The following is a 13,647-nucleotide window of genomic DNA, read 5'->3' on the forward strand; positions in this document are numbered from 1 at the left end:
GCCGGGACTGTCGCCGGGCCGCGACTCCTCCGCCGCCGCCGCCGCCGCCTCCGCCTCGCCGTCCTCCTCCCCGGCCCGCCGCGTCCCCGTCAGCCCGCCCCGCCGCGCCGCCTTCCCCCTCAGGCCCGGCAGGTGAGGCGGCGGCCGCGTCCCCGCGCCCTCGGCTCGGGCTCCCCCCAGCGGCCGGGCCCCGGGGCCGAGAGGAAACCGACCCCGGGACGAGGGCTGGGGCGGCGGCGGGGATTCCGCGCATTCCTCTCCCGCCCGCCGCGGGGCCTGACGCGGCCGGACGCCCGCGGCCTTATATGGACGGACGGAGGCCGGGGAGGGGCCCGGAAGCCGGGGGACCCTCGGAGCCCCGGGGCGGGAAACGGCCCATCCCGGGGACCCTCAGAGCCCCGGGGCGGGAAACACCCCATCCCGGGGACCCTCAGAGCCCCGGGGCGGGAAACGGCCCATCCCGGGGACCCTCGGAGCCCCGGGGCGGGAAACGGCCCATCCCGGGGACCCTCAGAGCCCCGGGGCGGGAAACGGCCCATCCCGGGGACCCTCGGAGCCCCGGGGCGGGAAACGGCCCATCCCGGGGACCCTCGGAGCCCCGGGGCGGGAAACGGCCCATCCCGGGGACCCTCAGAGCCCCGGGGCGGGAAACGCTCCATCCCGGGGACCCTCGGAGCCCCGGGGAGGGAAACGGCCCATCCCGGGGACCCTCAGAGCCCCGGGGCGGGAAACACCCCATCCCGGGGACCCTCAGAGCCCCGGGGCGGGAAACGGCCCATCCCGGGGACCCTCGGAGCCCCGGGGCGGGAAACACCCCATCCCGGGGACCCTCGGAGCCCCGGGGCGGGAAACACCCCATCCCGGGGACCCTCGGAGCCCCGGGGCGGGAAACACCCCATCCCGGGGACCCTCGGAGCCCCGGGGCGGGAAACACCCCATCCCGGGGACCCTCGGAGCCCCGGGGCGGGAAACGGCCCATCCCGGGGACCCTCGGAGCCCCGGGGCGGGAAACACCCCATCCCGGGGACCCTCGGAGCCCCGGGGCGGGAAACACCCCATCCCGGGGACCCTCAGAGCCCCGGGGCGGGAAACACCCCATCCCGGGGACCCTCAGAGCACCGGGGCGGGAAACACCCCATCCCGGGGACCCTCAGAGCACCGGGGCGGGAAACACCCCATCCCGGGGACCCTCAGAGCCCCGGGGCGGGAAACACCCCATCCCGGGGACCCTCAGAGCCCCGGGGCGGGAAACGCCCCATCCCGGGGACCCTCAGAGCCCCGGGGCGGGAAACGCCCCATCCCGGGGACCCTCAGAGCCCCGGGGCGGGAAACGGCCCATCCCGGGGACCCTCAGAGCCCCGGGGCGGGAAACGCCCCATCCCAGGGACCCTCAGAGCCCCGGGGCGGGAAACGCCCCATCCCGGGGACCCTCAGAGCCCCGGGGCGGGAAACACCCCATCCCGGGGACCCTCAGAGCACCGGGGCGGGAAACGGCCCATCCCGGGGACCCTCAGAGCCCCGGGGCGGGAAACGGCCCATCCCGGGGACCCTCAGAGCCCCGGGGCGGGAAACGCCCCCATCCCGGGGACCCTCAGAGCACCGGAGGGGGGAACGCCCCATCCCGGGGACCCTCAGAGCACCAGGGCGGGAAACGCCCCCATCCCGGGGACCCTCAGAGCACCGGGGCGGGGAACGCCCCCATCCCGGGGACCCTCAGAGCACCGGGGCGGGAAACGCCCCCATCCCGGGGACCCTCAGAGCACCGGAGGGGGAAACGCCCCCATCCCGGGGACCCTCAGAGCACCGGGGCTCTGTGCTTCAGTCTCCCCTTGTGTGAGCCTGGCCCGCGGGCCGTGTGCAAGCAGAGGCCGGGACCTGTGTTGGCGTTAGGAGACCCCCTTTCCCTCCCACCCACCCCCGGTCTGCTGGAGAGAGGAGTGTGGGGTGCTCGGCTGACTTGGAGTCACCCTTGGGTGGGTTCAGAGATGTTGGTTCCTATCTCTTGGAATGGGCTAGTGTGGTGCACCCCCCCCACACACACACACACAGAAGCTCGCATCAGTGTATTTCCATCAGTGTGCAACTACATTGTTTCCTAGAAATGGAGTCTGTCACATCTTTACCATCTGCATAAAGCAAGAAAGTGTGAAGACAGCTCCCTGACCGCTGCGCGGTGACTGATCGGGGCAAGGGAAGGCCATGTGAGGACATAGCTTGGAGGCAGCCATCTGTGAGCTGCGAAGTGGATTCTCCCTCGCCAGGAACCAATTCACCAGCATCTGGACTGTGGACTTCCCAGCCTCCAGTGCTGTGAGTAGCAAATATCTACCGGTTTAAAGTGCCCAGTCTCCGCTGTGGAGACTTTGCCATGGTACGAGAGCTTCTAAATAAATAGGAGTATTTGGTGCCTGGTTATACTTGAGGCAGAAAAGTCCCCAGCTTTTGCAGAACTGTCCTCTGACCCATGAAAAACAAGGCAGGAGGCTGGTTTGCCAGAGACAGAGGAGGGTCCAGCTGGGTCAGTGGGTCTGATTTGATTTTGATGCCTTGGGGTAGGAGGGAAATGGCTGCGACCACAGGGCCAGCGTGACACAGCAGTTCTCTGCAGGTGACTGAGTCAGGATGAAGTCATCAAGGTACATCCTAGTCCGACGTGAAGGTGTCTTTATGAGGAGATATTTTTTTCAGTCTCCAGCACTGACTGCAAAAACAAACAAGAGGAAGGACACACATGGACGTACACACACGGAGAGCGCATCGCGTGAAGACACGGGGAGAACAGCCATCGTCAAGACAAGGGGGAGCCTCCGGAGAGGCCACGTTGCCTGGATCTTCCAGAACACCGAGGGAGTAGATTCTGTTATTTCTACCACCAGTGCTCTATCAGGCTTTTTCTCGGCAGCTGGGGTGGACTAACGTTTGTCACATTTGTCCGTCTTTCCCTCCCTTACTTCTCTCCTGCGCACTAACCACCAACTAACATGGCAGTCAACTTGCTGCTATCGGCTGTCCACCTCTCCTGCGACAGAAGGTCCTACGCGGGGTCTCTTGTTTTGCTTTGCTTAGTTTTATTGGTACCCAGGGTATGCATCCGCCCAAGACTGGGTCTGATATTGATGCCATCTAGGGGTGCTGGGCTTGTTTTCTCTGCAGATGAAAGGATTAAAAGTTTGGAATGAGCCGGGTGTGGTGGCGCACGCCTTTAATCCCAGCACTCGGGAGGCAGAGGTAGGAGGATCTCTGAGAGTTCGAGGCCACCCTGAGACTACATAGTGAATTCCAGGTCAGCCTGAGCCAGAGTGAGACCCTACCTCGAAAAACCAAAAAAAGAGTTTGGAATGTGTTGAAAAGAATAAAGTCTATTTCAGATAAGAGGGAAAGAAGCAGGCTCCTCTGTGAGGAGAGGATTTCCAGAGCTGGAGAAACGACACGTCTGGTGGCAGCTGAACTTTTTTTTTTTTTTTTTGAGGTAGGGTCTCACTCTAGCCCAGGTTGACCTGGAAGTCACTATGTGGTCTCAGGGTGGCCTTCAAATTCACAGTCATCCTCCCACCTCTGCCACCCTAGTGCTGGGATTAAAGGTGTGTGCCAGCAAGCCTGGAAAGAGAGGGAGAGAATGAGCATGCCAGGGCCTTCAGCTGCTGCAAATGAACTCCGAGGCATGCGCCCCCTTGTGACACACGTGCAACCTTGCATGCTTGCGTCACTGTGTCTGGCTTATATAAGACCTGGAGATTTGAACTTGAGTTCTTGGGCTTTGTTTGCAAGCACCTTAACTGCTAAGCCATCTCTCCAGCCTCTTTGTGATTCTTATGGGACTAGGGTGCGTGCAACGTGGAATCCAGAGACTTAAGTGTATTTCCATGCCCATGGGCAACTGGCTGGGGTGAAACTGAGTGTGGCCTCCATCTTTAATTTCTTTAACGTCAGCTGTATAGTATTTAAATCCTCGAGCCTTAACGTGTTCCTGAAGCTTGAGTGCTGACCAGAAAGGAGAGAGGTCCAGTCTGAGGCCAGCAACCTTTGTTATACCAACCTGGGGCACCAGCAGTGGCCACTGAGAAGGAAAGCCAGGAAAGTCAGAGGACAGCTGGCAGCATCCTGTATTTAGAGGAAGCAAGGACTCCAAGCCAGAGTCAGCCATGGCCATGGCTGGGATGGGTCACGAAGGACAAGGACAGGGAATTGTCCTTTGAATTTGGCTGTGTGGAAGTCATGGCTTTATGGGAGCTGTTTAGAGGATGGGCGGTGTATAAGAAGTTCATGTTTTATTTTGTTTTCAATTTAATTTATTTGCAAGCATGTTGGAGGGGGGGAAATGAGGGAGAGAGAATTGGCACACCAGGGCCTCTAGCCACTACAAACAAACTCCAGATACATATGCCACTTTGTGCATTTGGTTTTATGTGAGTACTGGGAAATCAAACCTGGGTCCTTAGGCCTTGTAGGCAAGTGCCTTAATCACTATCCCATCTCTTCAGCCCAAAGTTCATGTTTTTAACAGTCTGTTTCTTCTTGCTTAGCCTTCTGCATGCATGAACAACTAGTTATCAACTTCACCGTTCGTCAAAAGCATGCGGTCAACTTGGACAGGGTGAATTTGAGCTGCTTCTCTTTGGCTCTCCCAGGGACATTCTTTCAGGTTCCTGTAAGCATACTTCGTGCCTGCCCTTTGGTGTGGGGCTCATTACCTTTGTTTCTCTTGGATTGTCTTATGGTTACCCTGCTCGAGAAATGTGATAAGTTAAATGTAATTTCTAAGGGTCTGACTCATGTGGGGAGAGTGAAGGCCACAGGACCTCTGATGATCTCCTTTGGATTTAGTTTCACTAACTTTGCCTCTTCCTTGAAAGGGCTTCATTAAATGTACAATTGGGATTTGATTTTCACACCTTACAGTTTTCATCCGAATAAATTTATAGAATAGAAAATTCCCTTATTTGTGCGTGGGGCTGCAGGAGGATGTTGCTTCATTTTTCCAATATCTTCTTCTATCCTGGAATCAACTATTTTTCTATTTTTCCATGAGGCTTTGCTTCTTGCTAAGAAAAAGAATTTGGGGTCAGGCACTATGACACTGGATAATTTTATTTTTTTATTTTGATTTTTTTCCAGGTAGTGTCTCAGTTTAGCCCATGCTGGCCCAGAATGCACTCCACAGTCTCATGCCAGTAGTAATTTTCCTCTTGGTCACTTCAAGCACTGTCCCTTGGACTCTTGGAGTAACTGGTCTACTCCTTCCATTCTTTCCTGCACAGAACACACTACAAGCCGGGAGAGAGGGAGAGGTGGGGGCTGCGGGCTGCAGGCTTTGGGAAAGAGACACTCTTCTCGTGAGGCTTGCCGGCCCTGCTGTGCCCCACCTCCCCTCCCCTCCCCCATGCTTCCTCCCTTGCTGTGTTTCATGCACACCATCCTCGCATAGGACGATGTCCCGCACATCAAATCCTCAGGAGTTAAATTCAAAGATTCTGCAAGCAGACGGGCTAGTGTTTAGTGTTCTTTTGTAGCAGCAAGAGGCCTTGGAGTGCTCACTCATCTACATACACACTTGACCATGAATAAATTAAAATATATTTAGAGCCGGGAGTGGTGGCGCACGCCTTTAACCCCAGCACTCAGGAGGCAGAGGTTGGGGGTTCACTATGAGTTCAAGGCCACCCTGAGACTACTGAGTGATATTCCAGGTCAGCCTGGGCTACAGCAAGATCTGGCCTTGAAAAAGCAATTTTGTGTGTTTTTGTGTGTGTGTGTGTGTGTGTGCACGTGCACGCGCGTGTGTGTATTCATTTGTAAGCAGAGAGAGAAAGAAAGAGAATGACAAAGTAAGGGCACACTGGGGTCTCTTGTTGCTACAAACAAGCCCCAGATGCACCTGGCTTTACATGGCTACTGAGGAACTGAACACGAGCCAACAGGCTTTGGAACTTTAGATCTGCAGTTCCATGGTGGGCTAGCTACCTTAGCAATTTGCTTAACTTCTTGGTACCTCAGATTCCTCATCTTCACGTGAAGAGGTGTGAATGAGATATGTTGCTATTGCTCGTGGCTCAGGATGGAGACTGGCGTGTAGCAGGCACTGTGTGAGCCACTGCCCTGTTCTGCTGGCTCCGTGTACAGAAATCCCAGCTCGACCCGCCACAGCCTGGTGTTCAGAAATGAGTGGGGCATGAACACCTGCTTTGGAGTGGGAGGTTGGCACTCTTGGGCACTGGATAAACAGCAACTTGGGTCATAACACCTGGGTCTTTTCCTTCCAAAGGTGAGGTTCCCAACTCAAACATATGACACACTGATACCACGGGAAGAACGGGGTCACTGTAGTTATTGTGGGAGTAGGAAGTAATTTCCTGCACTCTCCGTCCATGGCAGCTTAGAAGCAAGGAATGATGGGGGGGGGGGCTCATCTATCAGAAGAAACTGTCAGCTATCAGCCAGAAAGAAACCAAGTTAGTACCTTCTCGGTTTCCTGGAGTTTCATCACAGAGACAGCGGAGTCTTTGCAGAATCTGCCACGTTCCTGTTAGGCAGAGCCACAGGGTGTGTACATGGGGTGAAAGTCACGTGGCCCAGATGCTTGGAAAGCATGTCTGGGCCTGTAGGCTGGCTGGAACAGGTGATGGAGAGCAGCTGATAGGAACAGCTGGTTTGGAAGTTCATTTTGGTATTACTTCTTGTCAAAATGGCATATAAGGGGCTGGAAAACTGTTACTCACAAAGTGTGCCAGCTTGGGTCCAATTCGCAAGTCATCCATACAAGCTGGATTCAAACAGCAGCTCAAACGTCTAGTGTTCTTTTGCAGCAGCAAAAGGCCTTGGAGTGCTCACACATATACATACACACTTGAACATGGATAAATAAAAAAATATTTGTAAGCAGAGAGAGAGAATGAGAAAGAATGAGTCATGTGGGCTCACTGGGGCCTCTTGCTGCTACAAATGAACTCCAGATGCATCTGGTTTTACATGTGTATGGGGAACTGAACAGGAGCCAACAAGCTTTGCAAGCAAATTTTAACTGCTGAGCCATCCTCACAGTCCAAGAAAAACTTTAAGTGGGGGCTAGGGAAATGACTTAGCCATTAAAGATGTTTGCTTACAAAACCTGCCAGCCCGGGTTCAATTTTCTAGTACCCAGGTAAAGCCAGATGCACAGAGTAGCACATGCATCTGGAGCTTCTTTACTGTGTCAAGAGGTCCTAGTATGCCCATTCTCTCTCTTTCTCTCTCCCTCCTTTCCCTCTACTTGCAAATTATAAATGAACAGAAGTTTAAAAAAACGCTTTAAGTGGCATATGAACCCTGACCCACTTACAGACGCACATGACTTAAGACCTGAGAACTGGATGGGGACCTCATGGCTTCTCAAGAAGACTGCATTCTCTCAGTGGATGCCACCAGAGTCTGCCAGGGCCTCTACCAGCTTGTGTCTGGCAGCTCCAGGCTGCCCGCAAACAGCAGTGTGCTCCTAAAGCCCAGGTCCAAATGCCTGCCTTTCTTCCTGCTCTATTCCCGGATGTTGGGTATGTTGTCACAGACACTGCCACCTGCATCTTTGGGAACCAAGTGAGCTTAACTCCTGTCGGGGGGGAGGGGCAGACCCTCCCAGGGGTGCCAGTTGGGCAGTCAGGCCTCAGGCACTTCTCTGCAGCACAGTTGGGAAAATAGCCCCAAGCACACCTGACCCTGGCATGTGGGGGTTTCTTGTGCCAAGGGTGGCAAGGTCTGCTTGGGTTTAGAACAATGTTCCATTCAGGGAGAAGCCACAGGGGTCAGGACAAGTTTCAAGGCTGGAACCTGGCTGCTTCCTCATTGTCACCTTGGGGAAGCTCGCACAATGAAAGTCTGTCCCTGGCACCCCAGGGCCTGGCACAAGCACTGGAAAAAGGGGTAAGGAGGGAAGGGTAAAGCTGCCAGGTTCTTCCCTAGTGTCTCCTGCACAGGCGGCGGAGGGGCCCCCACAGGCGCTCCCATTCAGGGGATGACAGTCTGCTTCCTGTCCAGACCCTCCTTTAGAAACAGCCCTCTTCTGATGGGTTGCAGCATAACAATGATAAGAGGAGTAAGTTTTGGTTCACCGGCCAAAGACATCCTAGGAATAGCGGTGTGCTGAGGATTCAACAGGCTGCCTTGTGTGGGAACAAGGTCTCTTCGCAGGAAGAGACCGAGGAAGCGTTGACTGTTACGTTTCCAAGCAGAGGTTCTGAGATCCTGGCTTTTCTTAGGATCGGGTGATTACTGTAAATTTAGAAAGGTGTGGTTTTGGTAAGGGAAGGGGATAGGGCCGAGGGAGAGGGCTGGATCAGTGGGCAAAGTGCCGGGGGGTGGGGGGACAGCAGCTGTTGTGAGGGGAAAAGCAGTGGCTGCTGCTGCTGCTGCCAGTCAGGTGTATGGGGACTTTGGAAACCTGGGGTGGATTGGCAGTGGAAGGCAGAGGGGGAGCCAGGGAAAGCTGAACCAAATCTGAGCAGAAAAGCAAGGAGAGAGTGAAAGAAAAGAACAGGTGAGAATAAGATAAAACAGGATAGAAATGAAAAGATAGAAAAGAATAGAAACGAACTCTTGGCAGAGATGGAACTGTGCCTGATCAAGACTTACCTACAGCGCCCCCTTCTGTCCACAGTCTAGCACACCACCTAGATCGACAGCCCAGATGGGCTGGCTCTGGGGTCTGCCTTCCAAATCTACAAACCAATAGGGTTTTTCCTATTGTTTCCTATAAAGGCTACTGTCTTTTTCCGGGCGGTCTCTGCACTTTTTTGGTTCTGGGCTGTGCATCTCTTTCCTGGGGCCACGGGCTTACATGTGAGTCTAGTTTCCCCCTCATCCCGCTAGGCTGGGTGGGGGCAGGAGAGCACATAAAGTTTCTTGGTCCTGGACAGCTCTTCTACCTGCCTCTGCTTTATAGCTTGGGTTAACTTGTCACTTTGATGACACGCATGATTTTCCTCTGGTCTCTGAGTCTAGAGTGTGACTTTCCCTCACACTCTAGATCTGCCACATGGACACTCTCACGCCCTTGCTACCTGTGTGATTTCTTTAAACTCAGGACAACCATGAGTGTAACTCTCTTAATTATTCATTTCTCCTCTGAATTGCTTGGTCTCTGCTTTGATATTTTCTCTCTGCTATTCTTAAGTCACCACCGTTTGCTCTTTTAACTTTCTTCCATGGGGAAAGCACAGGGCAGATGCCGGGGGTATTCCTTGTACAATCTCCCTACACAAGCTTCTAGATTCTATCCTCTATGTATTTTGTGGCTTCATGCATCAGTTTCTCTTAAGTGAGCTTTCCACGTGCCAGCAGCTTTACTCTCATTTCTCTTTAAAAGCCTCAATTTCTTTTTTTTTTTTTTAATTTTTTTGGTTTTTCTTTTCTTTTTTTTAAAAATTTTTATTAACATTTTCCATGATTATAAAATATATCCCATGGTAATTCCCTCCCTCCCCACCCCCACACTTTCCCATTTGAAATTCCATTCTCCATCATATTACCTCCCCATTACAATCATTGTAATTACATATATACAATATCAACCTATTAAGTATCCTCCTCCCTTCCTTTCTCTACCCTTTATGTCTCCTTTTTAACTTACTGGCCTCTGCTACTAAGTATTTTCATTCTCACGCAGAAGCCCAGTCATCTGTAGCTAGGATCCACATATGAGAGAGAACATGTGTAAAAGCCTCAATTTCTATTACTTTCCACACATTTGTGGCTTTATTCTCTCTTTCAGACTCTCAGTTTAGATCTAAGGGAGATGGCTTAGCGGTTAAGGCACTTGCCTGTGAGGCCTAAGGACCCAGTTCTGATTCCCCAGGACCCACATAAGCCAGATGCACTAAGTAGCACATCAGCCTGGAATTTGTTTGCAGCAGCTGAAGGCCATGGTGTACCCTTTCTCTCTCAAATAAATAAATAAAAATAAAAATATCTTTAAAAAATCTCAGTTTAAGTCCACATGCTTATAACTTTACTCTATTTTTATTCTGTTTTTTCAAGGTAAGGTCTCACTCACACCCAGGCTGACCTGGAATTCACTATGTAGTCTCAGGGTGGCTTCAAACTCAGGGTGATCCTCCTACCTCTGCTTCCCAAGTGCTGGGATTAAAGGTGTGCGCCACCACACCTGGCCATTTCTCCCTCTCTGTCTCTGTCCCCACCCCCCTTGGTTTTAGCTTTAATCTCTCTTTAAAAGCTTCCCTTTCTCATAAATCAAAACCTCCCTTATAAGACCCTATTGCTGAAGACTCCACATGCTTGGGCTGCAAGATCACTGAGAAATCCTGCTGGAACTGAGCTGAAAACCTCCTCCATGTAGATCAGCTGACAGAAAGCTGGAAAGTGCTATGCTGCATGCAGACCTATGGGAGAAAGAAGTCATCAGTGGTGAAAAACAACAGTGAATACCACAAGCCTTTTCCTTCTCCCAGCAAGAGACTCCTGGGGAAATTCAATTCCTTTGGGACTATGTTCAATAGACAGATCGCAAAAGGGAGGCACATGCAGCATTCTTGTTGGGAAGGTTGGGGAGCCCATTTGGCCACAACTGTAGTTGCATGGTTTCAGTAAACTCAGTGACTTGTCCAGTCCTTTCAGTTGATGTGGACAAGAGAAAGGGGCAGGGAATGCATAGGCTTGGGTTAGGTGACCACAGGATAGGCCCTATGGAGCACAGACAATCTTTTTCTTCTTTTTTTTTTTCCCCCTTTTTTTCCTGTTTTTTTTTTTTTTTTTTTTTGGTTTTTCGAGGTAGGGTTTCACTCTAGTCCAGGCTGACCTGGAATTTGCCATGTAGTCTCAGAGTGGCCTTGAACTTACTGTGTGTGATCCTACCTCTGCCTCCTGAGTGCTGAGATTAAAGGGGTGTATCACCAGCCCTGCTCTTTTTATTTATTTGACAGAGAAGGGGTGGGGAAGAGAGAATGGGTGTTCCGGGGCCTCCAGCCACTGCAAATGAACTCCAGACACGTGTGCCCCTTGTGCGTCTGGCTAATGTGGGTCTTGGGGAATTGAACCTGGGTCCTTTTGCTTTACAGGCAAATGCCTTAACCGCTAAGCCATCCCTCCAGCCCTCTTTTTTTTTTTTTAAATGGATGTTAATCTTTGTTTTTCTTTTTTTAAGATTAAAGCTGGCTACTTGAATATTTTTATTTTATTTATTTGCAAGGAGAGAGAGAATGAATGGTTGTGCCAGGGCCTCTAGCCACTGCAAATGAACTCCAGGTGTGTGTGCATCTGGCTTTATGTGGGTACTGGAGAATCCAACCTGGGCTATTACGGTTTGCAAGCAAGTGCCTTAAGGGCTGAACCATCTCCCCAGCCCTTATAGTCTTTTTTTTTTTTTTTTTTTAAAGCATGACTGACTGTTGCCCTAGAAACCTAGCTATAATTTGTTCCCCTGAGCACACAATATAAATATAAATACATTCACATTTCTTTCCTCATTCAACTATTTCCTCTTCAAGGCAGGAGGCGAGACAGGTCAGAATCCTTTCCCTGTTGCTGAGGAGCACTGAGGATTGCTGAAGGCACCCGGGCTCCAGGTCCCTCCCCTCCCCCCTGCATCCTCCCTATCATCCTCCCTCCTTGGCTTTGGCTTTATCTGTTGGAAGTACCTAGTTTTCCTACTGTCTCGAAGAGGATCAGCAGGCTTGGGGAGTTCTCCTGGCTCGCTGACACACACACAGGTAGGTCTCCGTTGGCCTTTCCAGCCAGTGTACCCAGAAACAGGCTATACACTAGCAGGTCTTCCCGGGAAACAGATGATGTGGACTTTGTGAGTTCGAGGCCACCCTGAGACTACATAGTGAATTCCAAGTCAGCCTGAACTAGAGTGAGACCCTACTTTGAAAAAGAAAAAAAAGAAAAAGTTGAATTAACACGACAGTGCTTTTGTGGACCAACCTTGTGGCTGTTAGAAGCGCAGAGCTGACCAAGGGCAGCGGCATCACTTCCCGAAAGGGAAAGGCGCGGTGGATGGGGTCAGCGGAATCGCCTCCTCGCACTCTGGCTGGAGGCCCATTAGAACGACTTATGCCCTGCTCTATAAAATGCCCTGTGGATGGTGTTTCTAGGTATATTTACACTTTAAACCACAGTGCCAGGGAAGCTGGTCAGTCAGGCGTGCGCTCCGCGCAGCAGACCTGCGGGCTTCACAGGCCCCGCCCCCTCAGATGTCTCTGCTCCATAGCCCCGCCCACCAAATCAATAACACCCCCCCCACACACACCCTCCAGCCTCGGCCGCCCTTAGACACCACCAGCCCAAAGGCCCCAATCCCTCAGTTCCAAAGGCCACTGGACTCTGATCTCTCCAACTCGCAGTGCCTGGGGGGAGGGGAGGGAATGCTCCTGGTCGGTTCAAGAAGCTGCCTGGGCAGCTGGAAAGATGGCTCAGTGGTTAAAGGCCCTTGCTTGCAAGGTCTAACGGCCCAGGTTCAAGTCTGCAGTACCTAAGTAAAGCCAGATGCACAAAGTGGTGCCTGGGTCTGGAGTTCATTTGCAAATAGCAAAGAGGTCCTGGCACGCGCCCACACTTCTCTCTCTCTCTCTTTGCTTGCTAATAATATTTAAAACTGCAACAAGCTGGGCGTGGTGGCGCACGCCTTTAATCCCAGCACTTGGGAGGCAGAGGTAGGAGGATCGTTGTGAGTTCGAGGCCACCCTGAGACTACATAGAGAATTCCAGGTCAGCCTGAGCTAAAGTGAGACCCTACCTCGAAAACAAACAAACAAACAAACAAACAAACAAACAAACAAACAAAAAAAACCCTACAACAGAACAGGGGCTATTTGATCAAGGAGGAAAACTGGACTACTTTGCTCTTTCCTCCTCTCTGCCCTCCTCATCCTTCCCCCAGTTCTCACGGCCAAGCTACAGAGATCGGGAGGGGCTGCATGTCCAGGACTCTCCTTCTCCTCTTGTATTCATCCTCACCTTGGCCCAAGGGCCCGGGAGCTCTTGGATGCCTGCTGGTGGCAGTTACCCCTATGCCACCATAGCATGGGCTGAAATATTCCCTCTTGCTGGCCTGGCTGAACAGGGCGACCAGCTGGAAAGAATAAGTAAGGGCCCAGGGGATTCTGTCCCCCCGCACACCTGGGAAACTGCTCAACCATTCCCTCTTCACGACATCCCTTCAGCTCACGTGCTGTCTGAAAAAGAGAAACAGATGCAGTTCCAAGGGGAAAAAAAGCTGCTGACACATCGGCTCAAAGTCTGGCCGGGCATGGAAATTGATTTTTTCCATAAAGCAGCAGTCCTAACCCTTTCCCCAGGGGAAAAGCACATTAAGCCCTAGAATAATTTGCCTACATTCTGTTTGCTTCACCAATACCCATTTGTCCCCATGACACACAGCAGAAGAATTCCCATTCTAGAAGGTACTGCTATCAAAAATCCTTCTAAAGTTTGCTGGAAAGTAAGTCCTAATCTCAAAGAAATGCCTCTGCAGTTAGGAAATGAAGAGTTTACAGCACACAAGGATCAAAACCCAAAGGCAGCCAGGCATGGTGGCATATGCCTTTAAACCCAGCAGAGGCAGGAGGATCTCCATGAGTTTAAGGCCACTCAGAGACTACATAGTGAATTCTGGGTCAGCCTGAGCTACAGTTAGACCCTGCCTCAAAAAACAAACAAACAAAC

The 13,647-nt window shown here is 52.4% G+C and overlaps 1 long non-coding RNA gene across 1 annotated transcript; it reads left to right on the forward strand.

The window, feature by feature from the left end:
- Positions 1–77: 77 nt before the first annotated feature.
- Positions 78–3,176, forward strand: LOC123463391. The gene is made up of 3 exons (XR_006638908.1): positions 78–132; positions 2,100–2,310; positions 2,689–3,176. It is a non-coding gene; the product is annotated as an uncharacterized LOC123463391 (long non-coding RNA).
- The last annotated feature ends 10,471 nt before the right edge of the window (positions 3,177–13,647 follow it).

This window comes from Jaculus jaculus, chromosome 9 (genome assembly GCF_020740685.1).
Source record: "Jaculus jaculus isolate mJacJac1 chromosome 9, mJacJac1.mat.Y.cur, whole genome shotgun sequence".
Taxonomy (NCBI): Eukaryota; Metazoa; Chordata; class Mammalia; order Rodentia; family Dipodidae; genus Jaculus; species Jaculus jaculus.